The sequence below is a fragment of the Artemia franciscana genome, chromosome 10, assembly GCF_032884065.1.
Source record: "Artemia franciscana chromosome 10, ASM3288406v1, whole genome shotgun sequence".
Lineage (NCBI taxonomy): Eukaryota > Metazoa > Arthropoda > Branchiopoda > Anostraca > Artemiidae > Artemia > Artemia franciscana.
Window position 1 is genome coordinate 34548170 of NC_088872.1, and position 15366 is coordinate 34563535.

A 15366-nucleotide genomic window follows, 5' to 3' on the forward strand; every position below is an offset into this window, starting at 1 on the left:
ACAAGATGTCGTAAAGCATGGGATAATATTCAAACACGAAAATTCACTTCTAACTAGTAACAACGCTTGGAAAATTTTTATGAAGCTAGACCCTAAACCATTTGAAACATTATTCCAACAAGTTATAAGACTGGAGAAAAATACATTTGACCTAAAAGAATCAATTTTTCAATTTTTAAAATCAGACAAGGGACTACAAGCAAGCAAAAACAACCATAAGGAAAAGAAAGAAACATCCCCTAACTCTCCCAAGGTCAAAACAAAAAGAATAGTAGATGATTTTGATGCGAAAATGGCCGAAATCGATAAAGCTATAGGATTCGGAAAAACCATTGAAAAAAGAAAACGAAGGTCAATTAACGAGGACCAAAACTCAGATATCGATAAAGAGACCCAAAATACAATTGAGCCAATCAAGACACAACTTAAACAAAGAAAATTATACGATGGACAATATGCGTTATTGAACGAATTGCCCACAGTATGGAATTTCTTCAAAGAACTATGGAATGGACCAAAACAAATTAACAGGGCTAAGAACAAACCAATACAAGAAAAAATAGATTTATCTGAAATAAAACCAACGAAGGTTGAAACGAGAGACATAACCAGTATTTCCCAATATACACAGCAAACCGCTACAATTGAAACCCAAGCAACAAGTATTGTATCTGACCTCGTAACGCGAACAAATAAAATACCAGAGATAATAAGAGGTATAGAAAATATTGAAGTGGGATTGAATTCCACTAATGGTACCAGCAAACCAAAATACAAGTTTAAATGTCAATATTTCTGTAGAATAATAAACGTCACAACGGAAGCTACCAAAATCAACACGACCGCCCATGTTCCACGTATTACGTCTTATACCGACGAAAGCACAAACGGATTAATGGAAATCCCCAGAAGCACCGAAAAGGAATACGAAACGACTACTTTTTGGAAATACGATACTCAGAACGAGGAAACCACAGCAGAAACTGATTTCACTCCAACAACAATCGAAACTGAACATACCCCAATAACAGAAGTGGAAGAAACATTCCCTCGTCAAACCCCACGACGACTGACCCACAACCAATAGAGTTAGATACCTCAATATCAGAAATTACTACAAGTACTATCCCTGGTGTACTAATGCCAATTAAAAACGATGAAATTTTAATAACAGTAAGGCAACCATGGCAATCAACTAGCTGGATATGGACTTCTTCGAAAAAGGGAAGAATACAAGTTAGATGGCAAATCCCTTTTGTCGAGACAGACTATGGAAGAACACGATGTGTGGATGGAGACAAAAAATGTCAAGATGAAGGTCACTGGAGAGAATGTTGGACAATAGATGGTAAAAAAACTTGCGCGCGACTGACCATGGCCGACGAACCAGCAAAGGATGAATTAGAACCCCTCCCGGAATTAACCATGGAAAATGCTCATAAAATCTCAACTCATCAGGCATTCCTTATCTTATATAGACAAAGGTTAGAGGCGTTATTTGAACTATTCAATACAGAAATACAAAAACTTAAACAAAGCACTACACGTATATTCGAAGTATTTTTCCGAAGAAGTAAATATAAACGATCAACAAGTCTAATCCCAATAGTAGGAGAACTTGCTTCCCGACTATTCGGTTTGTCAACCGAAGAAGATTTGAATATACTAAGAGATAATGTTAAAAGACTCAACACAGCCATGAATACAACACTACATGTCCAAAAAATACAAGCAAGCATAGCCAATTACCAAAAAGACAAAATCGAGGCTATATCCAAAAAAATATCAAGAACAGTCAGCACAATGAACTATTTAAAAAATGAGGTAGACAGAGTAATCTCTGATTCCAGCCTAACGATGGTGTCACTAGACATTGTTATTATGTCTTTGTTGAACTTAGCCACTGATGTCAGTAAATTTGAATTCGCGTTATTTGAGTTAACAGGAGGTACTCTTTCTTACGACTTAGTGGATCCCTCGGATCTTAAGAACATCCTAAACGAAATAAAGACTCACTTAACATTTGGTCTCCACTTACCAGTAGAACCAGAAGTAGCTAACTTGTTTTTATATTATACCAAACTAAAGGTGCATATTACCGAGATCAATGAGCAACTATTTGCTGTAGTCACAATTCCTTTGATTAATCAACAATCCATATACGACCTATACAAAATATCTACATTTCCAATCAACATTAAGGAGACAAACTCCTTCATGAGCATCATCCCAGAAGCGGAATATATGTTAATTGATCAAGATAGAAGAAAATACGCGTTAGCAAATACCGAAGAATTAAAAGAATGCGTGTCATTTAAAAATTTGGTCTGCCAACTTACATTACCTATATATAACGTAAAGATAGGATCATGCATGCTAGATCTATTCCTAAAGGAATCGCAGCAACAAAATATTCCTGATTCTTGTGAAGCCTTAATAGGAAATACCAAAAGAGAAACTTTCATTAATTTACGAAACGACTTATGGTTATTTACAGTACCTAAAAAGACGGTAGGAACTCTATCCTGTTATAATAATACAGAAAAAATTGACCCCAGCTATCGAACCGAAATATTATTACAAGATGTTGGGACTATTACAATCAAACAAGGTTGCAGACTTGTAACTAAAGAAACAACCGTCCAAACACCTCTAATCACAACCAGCACTAACGTCATGAGCCCAAAAATAATAAATTTTCAAGGAATAAACTTGTCCTTCACGATTCCGAATATAAATGATGAAGAATCTAAAACATCCATATGGCCAAAAATAGAAAAGATCAAAGGTACAATGCAATTAACAAAAATAAAGGAAGCGTTAGATATGCAAATACCCTTATTCACTAACGAAGACCAAAGATTGAAATACGTGGAGAGCCAGTACGGTTTGTTCTCACCAAACTCATGGTATAATATTATAATCACAATATTCATGGTATTTCTTATTTCACTAACAATAAGAGCGCTACTAACAATTAACTATGGGAAAATACTGAAGAGAAAAAGGATAAACACTGATGCAATTGAGGCACAAGAGATGCATCAATTGAACCCTACTGCTCCTGATGATATTTAAGCCATTTTAACAGGGAGGATGTAAAAATCCGGGGAAATTAAGAGGTCTTTCTCCGTACGTAACATCCTTTCCCTACTGTAGAAATATTGTTGGTGTATAACAGCTAGAAGGCTATGATACAACATACTGTATTACTTTTTGGCATATACATCAAAAATACTCTTGGCAGAAAATCTTTATGTAAATATAGACCTCTAACAAGAACGAAAAAATTCGTTCTATCTTTTTATGTACAAGAGATTTAAGAGGTCATCTCTTGTAATTTTGCTGAACTATTTCAAGAAAAGGGAAACAACGTTCCAAGGCGTGATAATTGAAAGGCTATGATGCAAAATGTATTACTTTTCGACTAATCACGCATTGGAGGTTCAATTTTTTTTTGATTAAAATATGATCTAAAACATTAAGACCTCTATATAATCTTACATATATATAACCCTCTTTAGTGCCGTGTTCTTATATTTACATGTAATCATAATAATATAGTAATAGTGTAGTACCAATAAAACTATTTTCAGTTGCTATATGACCAAATATACCTCACGTTACTTCAAATGTACCTGAAAATTATTAGAATTTAAAACTTCTTTTAAGAAATCGTACATTCGATTTCACTTTGAGTGTTTGAAAAAAAAATATAATATTACTGTTATGCAATTATGTACTATTATTATGCAATTTAAAATAATGCTTTATATTATCGTATCACTAGTACCATTTTATATGTTAACAACATGATTCTGCTTGGAAATTTTTATTACAGAATTTGGCATACTACAAAAATTGGCCAACAAACGTCATGGTCAAAGACTACAAAACACCTATCATGATTTATCAACCACCGAAGAATGCCCAAGACACGTCTGATTCAACCGGAAAACTATCACCCATCCTTCATTTCTGACTATACGATGTAGACTAGAGAAAACGAAACATCCAACCAGCGGTACGACAACGTACCCACGCAATACACCATTAGTGAACCCAATTCAATATGGAAACCCTCACACACCTAATGAAGTTTTAGAACAGGAGATCCTAAGTCCTAATTTTTTAAACTTAGGAATCAACTAACAAGTAAGGTGTTAAATAGTACTCCAGTCTATTGTATTAAATTAAGATAACGCAAAAGACAATTAAGATAACGCTTAAATGCAGAAGAGAGCGGGAGCAGGACAGAAGAACTGTAGTACCGGCCGTACCTTTGTACTTAAACTGCTGGGGATAGGTGATTCTGAGTCCCGCGCTTCCCATTTTGTAAAAGCGTAAAAACAAAAAATCTTTACTTTTGCTAAATGGTGATAAATTAGAAAATAACAATATATTTGTTCAATCAGTGAATAGGGCAAGGACACGAAAATTGTGATTGGTGTGAAACTAATATCCAGAGCTAATAAGAGATGAACATTTAAAAAAGTGCCAAATAGTGAATTATAAATTTAAGTGAATGAAAGTGCCAGTGAATCTTTTTATATTACGTCGTGTATTTTATTTTTATTGTTAAAATACCTGGGATCAATTAAAAATCAGATTAACAGTTAAAACAGTTAAAAGATATAAAGTAAAAATGAACAATTGGAACCAGGTATTCGATTGTAATAACAGTTAATGTCAAGTGTTGTGGTTAAATAATTTTTTTTAGTGCTAGGTGCAGGACATATATACATAAGGTGTAGGAAAATATTTCTGAAATTTTAATCATCATTTACAAGGTTATGGAATTATAATAAAATTTTTATAAACAATAAGGAATAAAATGCAATATTTAAAGAGAGAGATTAGACTGATTGATGGGGACATCAATCTACAATGGGAAAGGGGATATGTAACATATAGACCAGCCCCCCCCCCCCCCTCTATAAAATTCAGGACCAAATCCCTCATTCACATCCCCTTAGGAATCCTCAAATATAGGACCAAATCTCTCATCCATACTCTTCTAGGAACTCTTAAATTCAGGACTAAATTTCTCAGTCACACCCCTTTAGTAAATTTCAATTTGAAAAAGGTTTGGATAAAATCATTTAGAATTTAACAGATTGCTAAATTTAACAAGTCTGCATAATCCTACGCAGTTAGACTACATGCATTTAGATAAGTGAAAGGTTACTTAACAAGTCAAGTAACCAGTTATTCTGACCCCTGAGTTTTTCAACAGTCTGCATAGTCCAACGCGGTTGGGTTACGTGCATTTAGATAAAGTAAATGTTACTCAACAAGTTAAGTAACCAGTTATTCTGACCTATGGGTTTTTCTCAAAACCAAAAGAGAAATCCTTGCCATAAGAACAGCTTTTGGATGCGTGACTAGTCACATGATTAAATATTACCAATAGTAGTGGAGGTCAACTTCCGCAGGTCACCAAGCCTGTCCGGCAAGTGCGCGCGTTGGATATATGAGCCCAACACAAGGGCGAATAGTTAGTTTTATGGAGAGATTCGAATGCGTTAGATCAATTGCTCATGTTCGCCTTTTTATGCAATAAGACATTGAAGCTATTTTGTCAATAGTTGTATATTGTAAGTAAATAAACCTTATTGTATTTAATCATCTTCTGTCTATGTATTAGGGCATCAGGTACAGTTCCTCTAGCTTTCAGGCACGGTCCCAAGGGAATCTATATTTGTTTCAAGAGACCTCGAACAACACCGAGATGGTTCTGTCTCCCAGGTTACCGGGGATTCTATACGAAGCCTTTTATTTTATTAATAATTTAGCTCCCATATCCACATCAAACTATTAAGACTTAGAAGCGTCTCAAGCAACTCAACGCAAAACCCCCTTTAAAATAAACTCAAACTAATTATTTAACCAAACCACCCCGTAACACTAGAGTAGTTGGATTTTAGACAGCCTGCAAGTTGAGTATATACAACAGTGAAAATTTGATTAAAGGGAAGAAAGAAGATTTTGATAACCCACCCTTGATAGTGATTGTAGAGGAGTTAGTGGAAGAACAAGAAAAAGTAAACAAAGTGACAAATTTTGTAGAATCAGTTATTGGAAGACCAGACGATTTTAAAGATTATGTACAATATACATTTGCCAAAGTCTTAAGACTCTCCAAAATCGAAAATGATATAGATTATCATAGGAATTTTACATTAGAGCAGTTAAAAGAAAGTGATTCAAGAGCTACTATTAACAGTGCCGGGTTTGCGCATGATTTACATACAGTATAAAAAACATTTAAGTTACAAATGGATAAAAATATTGTTAAAATCGTTAATAAAGTAATGCCTCGTTTACACGGAGAGGAAAACTTGACGGGAATCCTGTCTCGGAGACAGGATTTATGTTTACACACAGAGGGAAAAGTGGGAAAAGATTCTTGTCCTTTTGGCAGAAAATTTGAAATTTTGTAAGCATGGATGAAACCAACAGGAATATTATGATAGCAGCCACAGCATCATTATTGATTGCTGCTGCTTTTAAAAGCACCGAAGCAGAAGATCTATTTTGCAAGGTTTCACTTTTATAACACACACATTTTTAAAGGTCAGGGCCCTCTAGAGGGAGAAGGAGTGGATGTAGTTGCTTCAAAATACCTTCCCAAGACATACTTTAGTCTTTAGATTCATCCCTGAAAGTTTCATTTTCTTAATCTGAACTATTTCTGAGATAGGAAGAAGTCAATTAACTAGAATTTTACCAATAGAACTATAGGGCATACTTTAGCCTGTAGACCATCCCCAAAAGTTCCAATTTCCTAACCTGGTTCATTCAGCTGTTCTGAAATCTCAGCCCAAAGCAAGTCTTTTATCTTTGTTTTCTTGTAGTCTGTTTGGTGCAGGACATGCCTTGTATTTATGACACTGCTCACATAAATACAAGACTTGTCCTGCACCAAACAGATTAAATCAGTAATTTTGGGATGATTCTTTACTGACATGTTATTTGTTTGTCGGCCAAAATCAACAAAACTGTAAATATTCTCGTTCTTCTTGCCTACACATCAAGCAGAATTGGTCAAAAACGGTCTCGGTGAAAGGAATCCTTGCTGGTCGCTAGACTTTTTTTCTACCCGGATTCACGAACGGAATCCTTTCAAGTGGACCAGAATTCCTTTGTCCGCGACGGGAATTCTCGTCCGTGTAAACGCGCTATAAGGAAACATAGAACATCTCAAAAAAATATTGAAAAATGGCTTAGTGACTACCTCTATTAGGAAATGTCTATGAAAGAATTGTAAAGGAGAGGCTTACATGGAAAGTGGAAAAACAAACACCTTTAAAAATTTCCAATGTGGATTTAAAAAGAACAAATCAACTATGAAAATACTACAAATGTTTGTGAATGATTGAGTATATTGCTTGAAAAACAGGAAAATCCTATTAGCAGTGTTCTTTGATGTAAGTAATGCTTTTGATAAAATGTTCCAATGATAGATACTAGAAGGAGTGATTTCGGCAAAAGTTAAAGGATTTTTACTAAGATTGTCTTGTTATTATTTAAAAGAACGAGAATTGACAGTAAAAGTGGGTAAAGCATATTCGGAAAGAAAGGTACCAAGGAAACGGGGCGTTCCACAAGGTTCTTCATTGGGGCCAGGTTATTACAGCGTTAGTGAATATCATATAACACTCGATGCCGGAGAGGACAAAGCTGGCATTTTTGCTGATGATAATGGGATGTGAATAGCATTTGCGATTATTAAGGAGGGACAACGAGTGGCCACGGAGAAAATAAAATTAGTGGAAACGTGGGCCAAGGAAAGTTGTGTGCAGTTTTCGGTCCAGAAAAGAAAAGCGATGGTAATCACATGAAGAAAAAGTATTTTGCTCTTCATCTGTTTCTAAATGGGGCACAAATTGAAATCGTGAATGAATTTTAATGGCTGGGAATTGCTATTGATAGAAATCCGTAATTTAAAGACCATAAAAGACAATTAAAAGAGAGCACACTCAAAAAGATTAAACGTTAAGAAGATGCTATGTGGAGCAAATTTTGGTCCAAATTCCACTTTTTGATAGAATTTTACCCAAAATGCATCAGGCTGAAATTGCAATGTTGAGTAATTATTTATATGGTGGCATCTAGGTTGTTCTCAGCGAAACTAAAAACTATTTAATAAAATGCTATAAAAACAGCTTTAGGAGATAGAAAAAAACTCTATGAATTTTTCTTGAATCAGAAAGTAGAACTAAAAGTATAAGTAGCAGGAGAGATACAGCAACATTAAAGTTTTTTTTATGAAAGACATGGATATCTGACCAGTCGAATCCAATTTAATTAAGAATTTTATTGAAGGGAAGGCTATGGTGTTCTTGGAAAAAATTAAGCATAGTAAAGCCAAAGGAGATGATGGAACAGATTTTAATGGATTGCTTGCAGTTATCAATGTTGAGGATGCCCAATATGTGCATAGCCCTTCAGTGGGAATCCATTCCGTGCGATTGAGATACTGAATTTGAACAGTGGGATAATCTGGATTATGATCAATTAGTCAAGATGACAAGATAAATTTATTTATCTTGACACAGTGGATAAATTCACAGATACATCGAAAGTTGATATTAAAATGGGATATGCTTTCGTAATTTCCTCCAAGAACATAGTTAAATTGATAAAATTAAGTGACATAACAACAGTGTTTCAAGCAGAAGTAGCAGCTATAGCCAAAACATTGAGATAACTAATAGATTCTGGATCAACAGGTGACAAATATAAAATCTGTTCAGATCCAAAAATTACTTGGAGGCAATGAAGAGCATCTGTCTAGAAAATAAAGCAAATCCCGGAGTAATTTTTTGCCATAAAGAAATGAAGTAACTACTTGGAAAAAGACTAACTATCACATTGGATTGAGCACCGGGATATGCGAACATTAGTAGAAATGAAATGGCTGACACTGCAGCAAAGCAAGCATCTTTAGAAGACAAGCAAACCTTTGCAAGGGATACTTAACAGAATTGGTGAAGTTATAAAAAATTGAGAGTAAGGTCATTCGAAGATAGTCGTGCGTTCTAAACAAACTTATTACTAACCCAAAAGACTGAAAGGCAATTTAAAAGAAATTATTTGGGACGATAAGCAAATCAGAGACCATAGTGTTATTTAGCTTAAGGTCAGGTCATGCAGGAATTCAAATATACAAAGTTCCCTTTTAAAATGAAGATCTAAGATGTGCAATTTGTGGAAATGAGGAAACAGAAAACACGTATTATTTGAACTTTCCAAAACAGAAAGTAAAAAGAAGGATATCAGATAGTTCGTTAGAAAAAAAAGATTTTGAAGAATAGCGACATAGTGAGAGGAGTAGGATTTGACAGTGAATGTACTGGCGGACTTCAGCTGATAGGCAAGTTTTTAAAGGATATTAATTGGACAATTTCTATATAAAGCAAAGTTCACCGTGATTATAGTGCAAGAAGCCTCCTGAGTCTTTGCAAGAATAAAGAAAGAATCATTCCTTTTAATTCAACATAGTTGTGAAATATACGGAATTAAGAACGTCATATTCACTCTTCCCATATAAAAGTTACCCAATTAACCAAAAGATTCACTAAAATTCCAATTTTTGTTTCAATTTCAACTGATCATCATACCAAAATTTTGATACGATCTTTTTGTGACTTTTTCCGTCTTTAGTATTCGGCATTAGTAGTTTTTATTTTAAGGGTAAGGGATTTGTATAAAATCCTTACAAAAAAGTTTACAGAGCCTTACTAGCTAGCAAAACAGTAAAAAACTTTCAAATCTGGGTAAAATTCCAATTTGAAAACTTCCGACTGGTTAACAGGTTCTAAAAAGAAAAAAATCCAATGGAAAAAAGTTTGCAGAACCGTACTAGCCACCAAATGAGCAAAAGGTTTCAAATCAGGATGAAATTCCAATATTGTACCGGGTTTTCCGGACAACTTAAAGGGACCACAAAACTTTTGTGGCATCTGAAAAATTTTACCGGAGTGATACTAAAAAAACTTCCCATTGGTTAAAAGATTCTAAAATGAGCTGGTGAAAACACTGCGGCCCGATTCACGGGCGAACTATTTAAACTTAACAAGCATTGTCCCGCTTTATTTGAAGAGGTTTTTCATGTAAAATCTATCTATTTCAAATCTTCAAATCTATCAACAAATCTATTATTTACTTCAATAGCCTAGGTTACAAGTTAATGATAGCCCTTGAAGTGTGAGGGTTTTGTTGTTTTGTTCTTCAAATTAGTATTATAGGTGAATGTGTAAACTAGAGGCTATTGAGAAGGAAACATGTTAAGAAACCAGTTAATTGGCCTACTTTATAGCATGCTAGTGGACAAATAACAGAAAGAAATAAGTTTCAGCAGCTTCTAGGGAATTCAATGAGTAGACCATACATAATTTGAGCATTTAATTAACACAATTTAGCTAGGATGAAAGTAAATTGCCTAGGCTACATCACTTAATGCATGTTTTTCTGCTTTTTCATCATCTAATAATTTGGTCTTGGGGGAAATTGTATTTTAGAGAACTCAAAGGGCTTAATTATTTATTATTTACACTTATTAGTTGGAACTAACACACTGCAGCACTTTAAAAGATTAATTGGTTCATAACAACACATAGGCTATGAAATGAGGGTAAAATTCTAGTTAATTAACTTCTTGCTATCTCAGAAAGGGTTTAGGTTAGGAAAATGAAACTTTAAGGGATGAATCTACAGACTAAAGTATGTCCTGGGAAGGTATTTTGAAGCAACTACCTCCACACCTTCTCCCTCTAGAGGACCCTGACCTTTAGTGACCTTTAAAAATACATGTGTTATAAAAGTGAAACCTTGCAAAATAGATCTTCTGCTTAATTGAAGTACAACAAAATTGTTTTCAGTTTCATAACTTTGCTCAATTCCATTTTATAAGATTTTAAAGATATGCAAATACATTTCCAAAATTTTGAAAAAAAACATTGATATGGCTGAAAATTCTACCCAAATAACAGGAATTGCATTTTCAGAAATAAAGGTAGAGAAAAGCAACTAGCATACTGAAAATTAAGGTAAAATGTGTTTTTGTCAAAATTTCAATAGGTATAGACCTGTCATGTAGGCAAATTTCAGGGCCCTCTAGAGGGAGAAGGAGTGGAGGTGGGTACTTTAAAATACCTTCCCAGTACATACTTTAGCCTGTAGACCCATCCCTGAAAGTTTGATTTTCCTAACCTAAACCTTTCCAAGATAGCAAGAAGTCAATTAACTAGAATGTTACCCTCCTTTTGTAGCCTGAATAGCCTATGTGTTGTTATTACCTTATCTTTATTACCTTAAATTGCAGCTTGGAGCAATATAAGGATTGTCCATCCTTGTGATGCTCCATGAGAAAAAAGAATTCATTTGGTGTAGATTGTGGCTGTTAGTTTAGACTCTTGTGGAGGACTCTGCAGCTTCCCAATTGTAAAGGAACTCCTGGCAGAGCCATTCCCTATCAAGGTGGGACTTGAACATGTCAGTTGAAGTAGCAGAAACTGTTTTTTCAGAGAGCTGGTTCCACATATTGATGATTCTTTGGCCAGAGAAGTGGCTTCTATGTCTACTCATGGAATGCTGCATGGAGAGCTTCAAAGAATGTCCTCTAGTACCAGAATGCAAGGGCTATGCAAAGAGACTGGACAGGGTATTTTTAGAGAGGATTTTTTTGGTTAAAATAATGTCACCCTTTTTCCGTTGGTATGTCAGTGTTGGCAGCTTCAAACAACATAGTCTTTCTTCATATGGAAATTTATTCATGTTGGTAACCATCTTAGTGGCACGATGATCAACATCCTCAAGCAACTTCCTATCTTTTTTTGAAGAAAGGGGCTGCCAATGACATTCCAACCTCCAGGCGTGGATGTACAAGCGTCTAAGTTCTCAGCCTGCTGAAAGAAAAGAACAATTTGATAATGAAGTCTTGATTCATGCTTTGACAACATGTCTTGCCCTTGACACCTTTCAAGGAAACTGCCTCAAGTTTTCAAATTATTGAATAAAAAAACAAAGTTTTTTTACTCCAAGTAAGGAGCAACATTAAAACTTAAAACGAACAGACATTGTTCTGTAAATAAAAGGGGTTGACTCTTCCTCAACGCCTCACTTGTTATGGTAAAGTTTGACTCTTATTCACAAATCTACTTTTTAAAACAATAAAAAACTTTAGTGTAAAGAGCAACAAGTTGAGGAGGGGTCAACCCCTTTTATATATGGAATAATTTTTGTTCGTTTAAGTTTTAATGTCTCTCCTTACTTGCAGTTAAAAAACTTGTTTTTTTTATTTAATTTCTGAACGTTTTTTAATTAATGCATATTTGAATTTGGCTCACTGCACATGAATAATTAAAACAAAATTTGCATGTTATTACATTTTTTTTTTGGCTAAATGACTTTCTCATAGTTTTGATCAAACGATTTTGATAAAAAACTGGGCTGGGCAAAGGGGCCTAGTTGCCCTCCAATTTTTGCCTACTTAAAAATACAACTAGACTTTTTATTTTTTCATGAATGTTTTTTGTTAGTAACAAACATACATACCTTATGTATTAACTTATCTAACAAACTTCTATATTTGTTTATTTTCATTACGTATGTGAGGGGGGTTCGCCCCCTTGTCAATACCTTATTCTTTACATTAATGCTTGAATTTTGTCCCAAATCTTCAAGAATGACCCCTGGATCACAAAGGCCTTAGAATAAATAGTTGAAATTACTAAAAATACTTTATTGTCAAGAGCTAGGTATTGTGGAGGAGACGAATCCCTTTGTACACATAATATCTTATGTTCGTTTTAATTTCTAATTCTGCTCATGGCTTCCAGGTGAAAAAAAATATTTATTTTCTCATTGTTCTTTTTAATAATGCTAGAAATCCTGTGCCCCCTTCATGGGAATTCTCTTCGCTTGTGAAAATTCCTCCATGGAAAGACCCTCCCACGTAACTTCCTACTCGCAACCCCCCCCCCCCCCTAACGCAAAAAGTCCCCCTGAAAACGTCTGTACACTTCATAATTAACAATTACTATATGTAAACAATGGTCAAAGTTTGTAACTTGCAGCCCCTCCCCTAGGGACAGTGGGGGATTAAGTTGTCCCCAAAGACATAGTTATTGGGTTTTCAACTAAGCTGAACAGAATGGCTGTCTCAAAATTTTTATCCAGTGACTTTGGGGGAAAATGTGCGTGGGAGGGGGCCTAGATGCCCTCTAATCTTTTGGTTCACTTAGAAAGGACACTAGAAATTTCAATTTCCATCAGAATGAGCCGTCTCGCGACATTCTAGGACTACTAGGTTGATACAATCACCCCTGAAAAAAAAAACAAAAAAACACACATCTGTGATCTATCTTCTGGCAAAAATACAAAATTCCACATTTTTGTTAATAGGAGCTTGAAACTTCTACGTTGAGGTTCTTGGAAACGCTGAATCTGATGGTGTGATTTTCGTTAAGGTTTCAAGACTTTTAGGGGTTTTTTACCCATATTTTCTAAAATAAGACAAATTTTCCCAGGCTTGTAACTTTTGATGGGTAAGACTAAACTTGATCAAACTTATATACTTAAAATCAGCATTGAAATGCAATTCTTTTGATGTAACTATTGGTATCACAACTCAGTTTTTTAGAGTTTTGGTTACTATTGAGCCAGGTTGCTCCTTACTACAGTTTGTTACCAGGAACTATTTGAAATTTCAGACGCGCTATGAAAGTGTATGGCATCTAGATCCATTGGCTGGTTTTCACTCAAGCAAGCCACATGCTTTGTTATCAATTCAGATGGTCGGTAAAACTCCCTACACATGTATATTATAAAATCACGGGCCTGCAGCAAGCCTGCTGATTCAGATGCATTCCATACAGTTGGTTAAACAGCCAAAGTTTTCAGAAGTTACCACTTATCTATTTCTAGCAGCAATTTTCACACCATGAAGTGGCAAAAACCATGAGACTAAGTTGGAAATCTCCCAGGAAAAAAAGGAATAAAAAAAGTAATTTTTTTCTGGGGATGGAATATTTGGTTGAAGGTTGGCCTCAGTATGGCTCATTTTGGAAAAGGATTATTTCCAGGCCTTGGGCAAGCCACGGGTGGAATTAGTTATAGGCCCTACTAAATTGAAGAAAAACTCAACTTTCTTAAAACTTGATACCCCCTCCCCCTCAATGTATTTGAGATAGGGTTTGTGATACCAGAGCTTGATATGAGCCCTGATCCTAGGCATCTTTGATCTAGCTTTCATTTGGATCTGTTACTCCATTCGCAAGTTCAACAAAAAGCTCAGCTTTTTTCAGTGCTTAAAACCCACTCCCCCTTGTTCTATTTGAGTCTCTTTTGTTCTATTTTGGCTCTCTTTTGGCATCTTTGGTTCAATTTTCATTGAGATCCATCACTCCACTCACAAGTTACACTGAATTAAATGAAAAACTCAACTTTTTCTTAGCACTTAAAGCCCTCTCCCCTCACCCTAATTAAGCTAGGGTCTTCATCTCCAAACATCATGTGTCTTATGGTTTTTGGTATCTTTGGCGTAATTTTCATTGAAATCCATTACTTCATTCACAAGTTAAACTGAGTTAGACAAAAAAGTTAACTTTTTCAGCACTTAAAGCCACCTCCCCCTCAACCTAATTAAGCTAGGGCCTCCTTCCCAGAACTCAATACATATCATACTCTTAGGCATCTTAATTCAATTTTCATTGAAATTCGTCTCTTCATTCACAAGTTACACTGAATTAAATGAAAAACTCATTTTTTTTTCAAACTTAAAGTCCCCTCCCCATCACCCTAATTAAGCTCAATTTTAATCCAAATCTGACCGGCTGTTCTCCCACTATACTCGATCGCACAGATGGGCAGACGGACAGACATATCCCCAAAACCTATCTTGAAGGATTTTTTCCACCATCCAAATAGGTGATGATGCCTGGATGATGATCTACTATCCTTTCCTTTTTTGGGATCCAAAGAGCCAACATGGCTCCCTTAGACACCGCAAAACCTTTCCGTCCGTCTGTGTAATTGAGTATAGCGGGAGAACCGCTGGCCGGATTTGCATGAAAACTGAACCATAGGTGCCAAGAACCATGAGACACATAAGATGAAGACCCTAGCTCAAATAGAACAAGAGGGAAGGGGCTTTACCTGCTAAAGAAAAGTTTTTCGTTTAATTCAGAGTAACTTGTGACTGGAGTGATGGATCTGAATGAAAATTGAACCAAAGAGGCCTAAGACTATGACCCATATCAAGTCTTAGAATGAAGACCCTAGCTCAAATATAACAAGGGGGAGTGGTTTTAATTGCTGGTCCTATAACTTAGGGGGAGTGGTTTTAATTTAGTTGGTCCT

General features: G+C 35.3%; 1 protein-coding gene across 2 annotated transcripts in view; it reads left to right on the plus strand.

The window, feature by feature from the left end:
• The first annotated feature begins 10026 nt into the window (after window positions 1-10026).
• LOC136032112 (DNA polymerase delta catalytic subunit-like) overlaps window positions 10027-15366 on the plus strand; it is a 77583-nt gene continuing 72243 nt past the window's right edge. The window contains exon 1 of one of the 2 annotated variants that reach the window (XM_065712276.1): window positions 10027-10109. The gene's annotated coding sequence lies outside the window, so the exon portion shown is untranslated. Of the gene's footprint in view, window positions 10119-15366 lie in introns of both variants that reach the window. The other variant, XM_065712275.1, reaches the window with a different exon arrangement.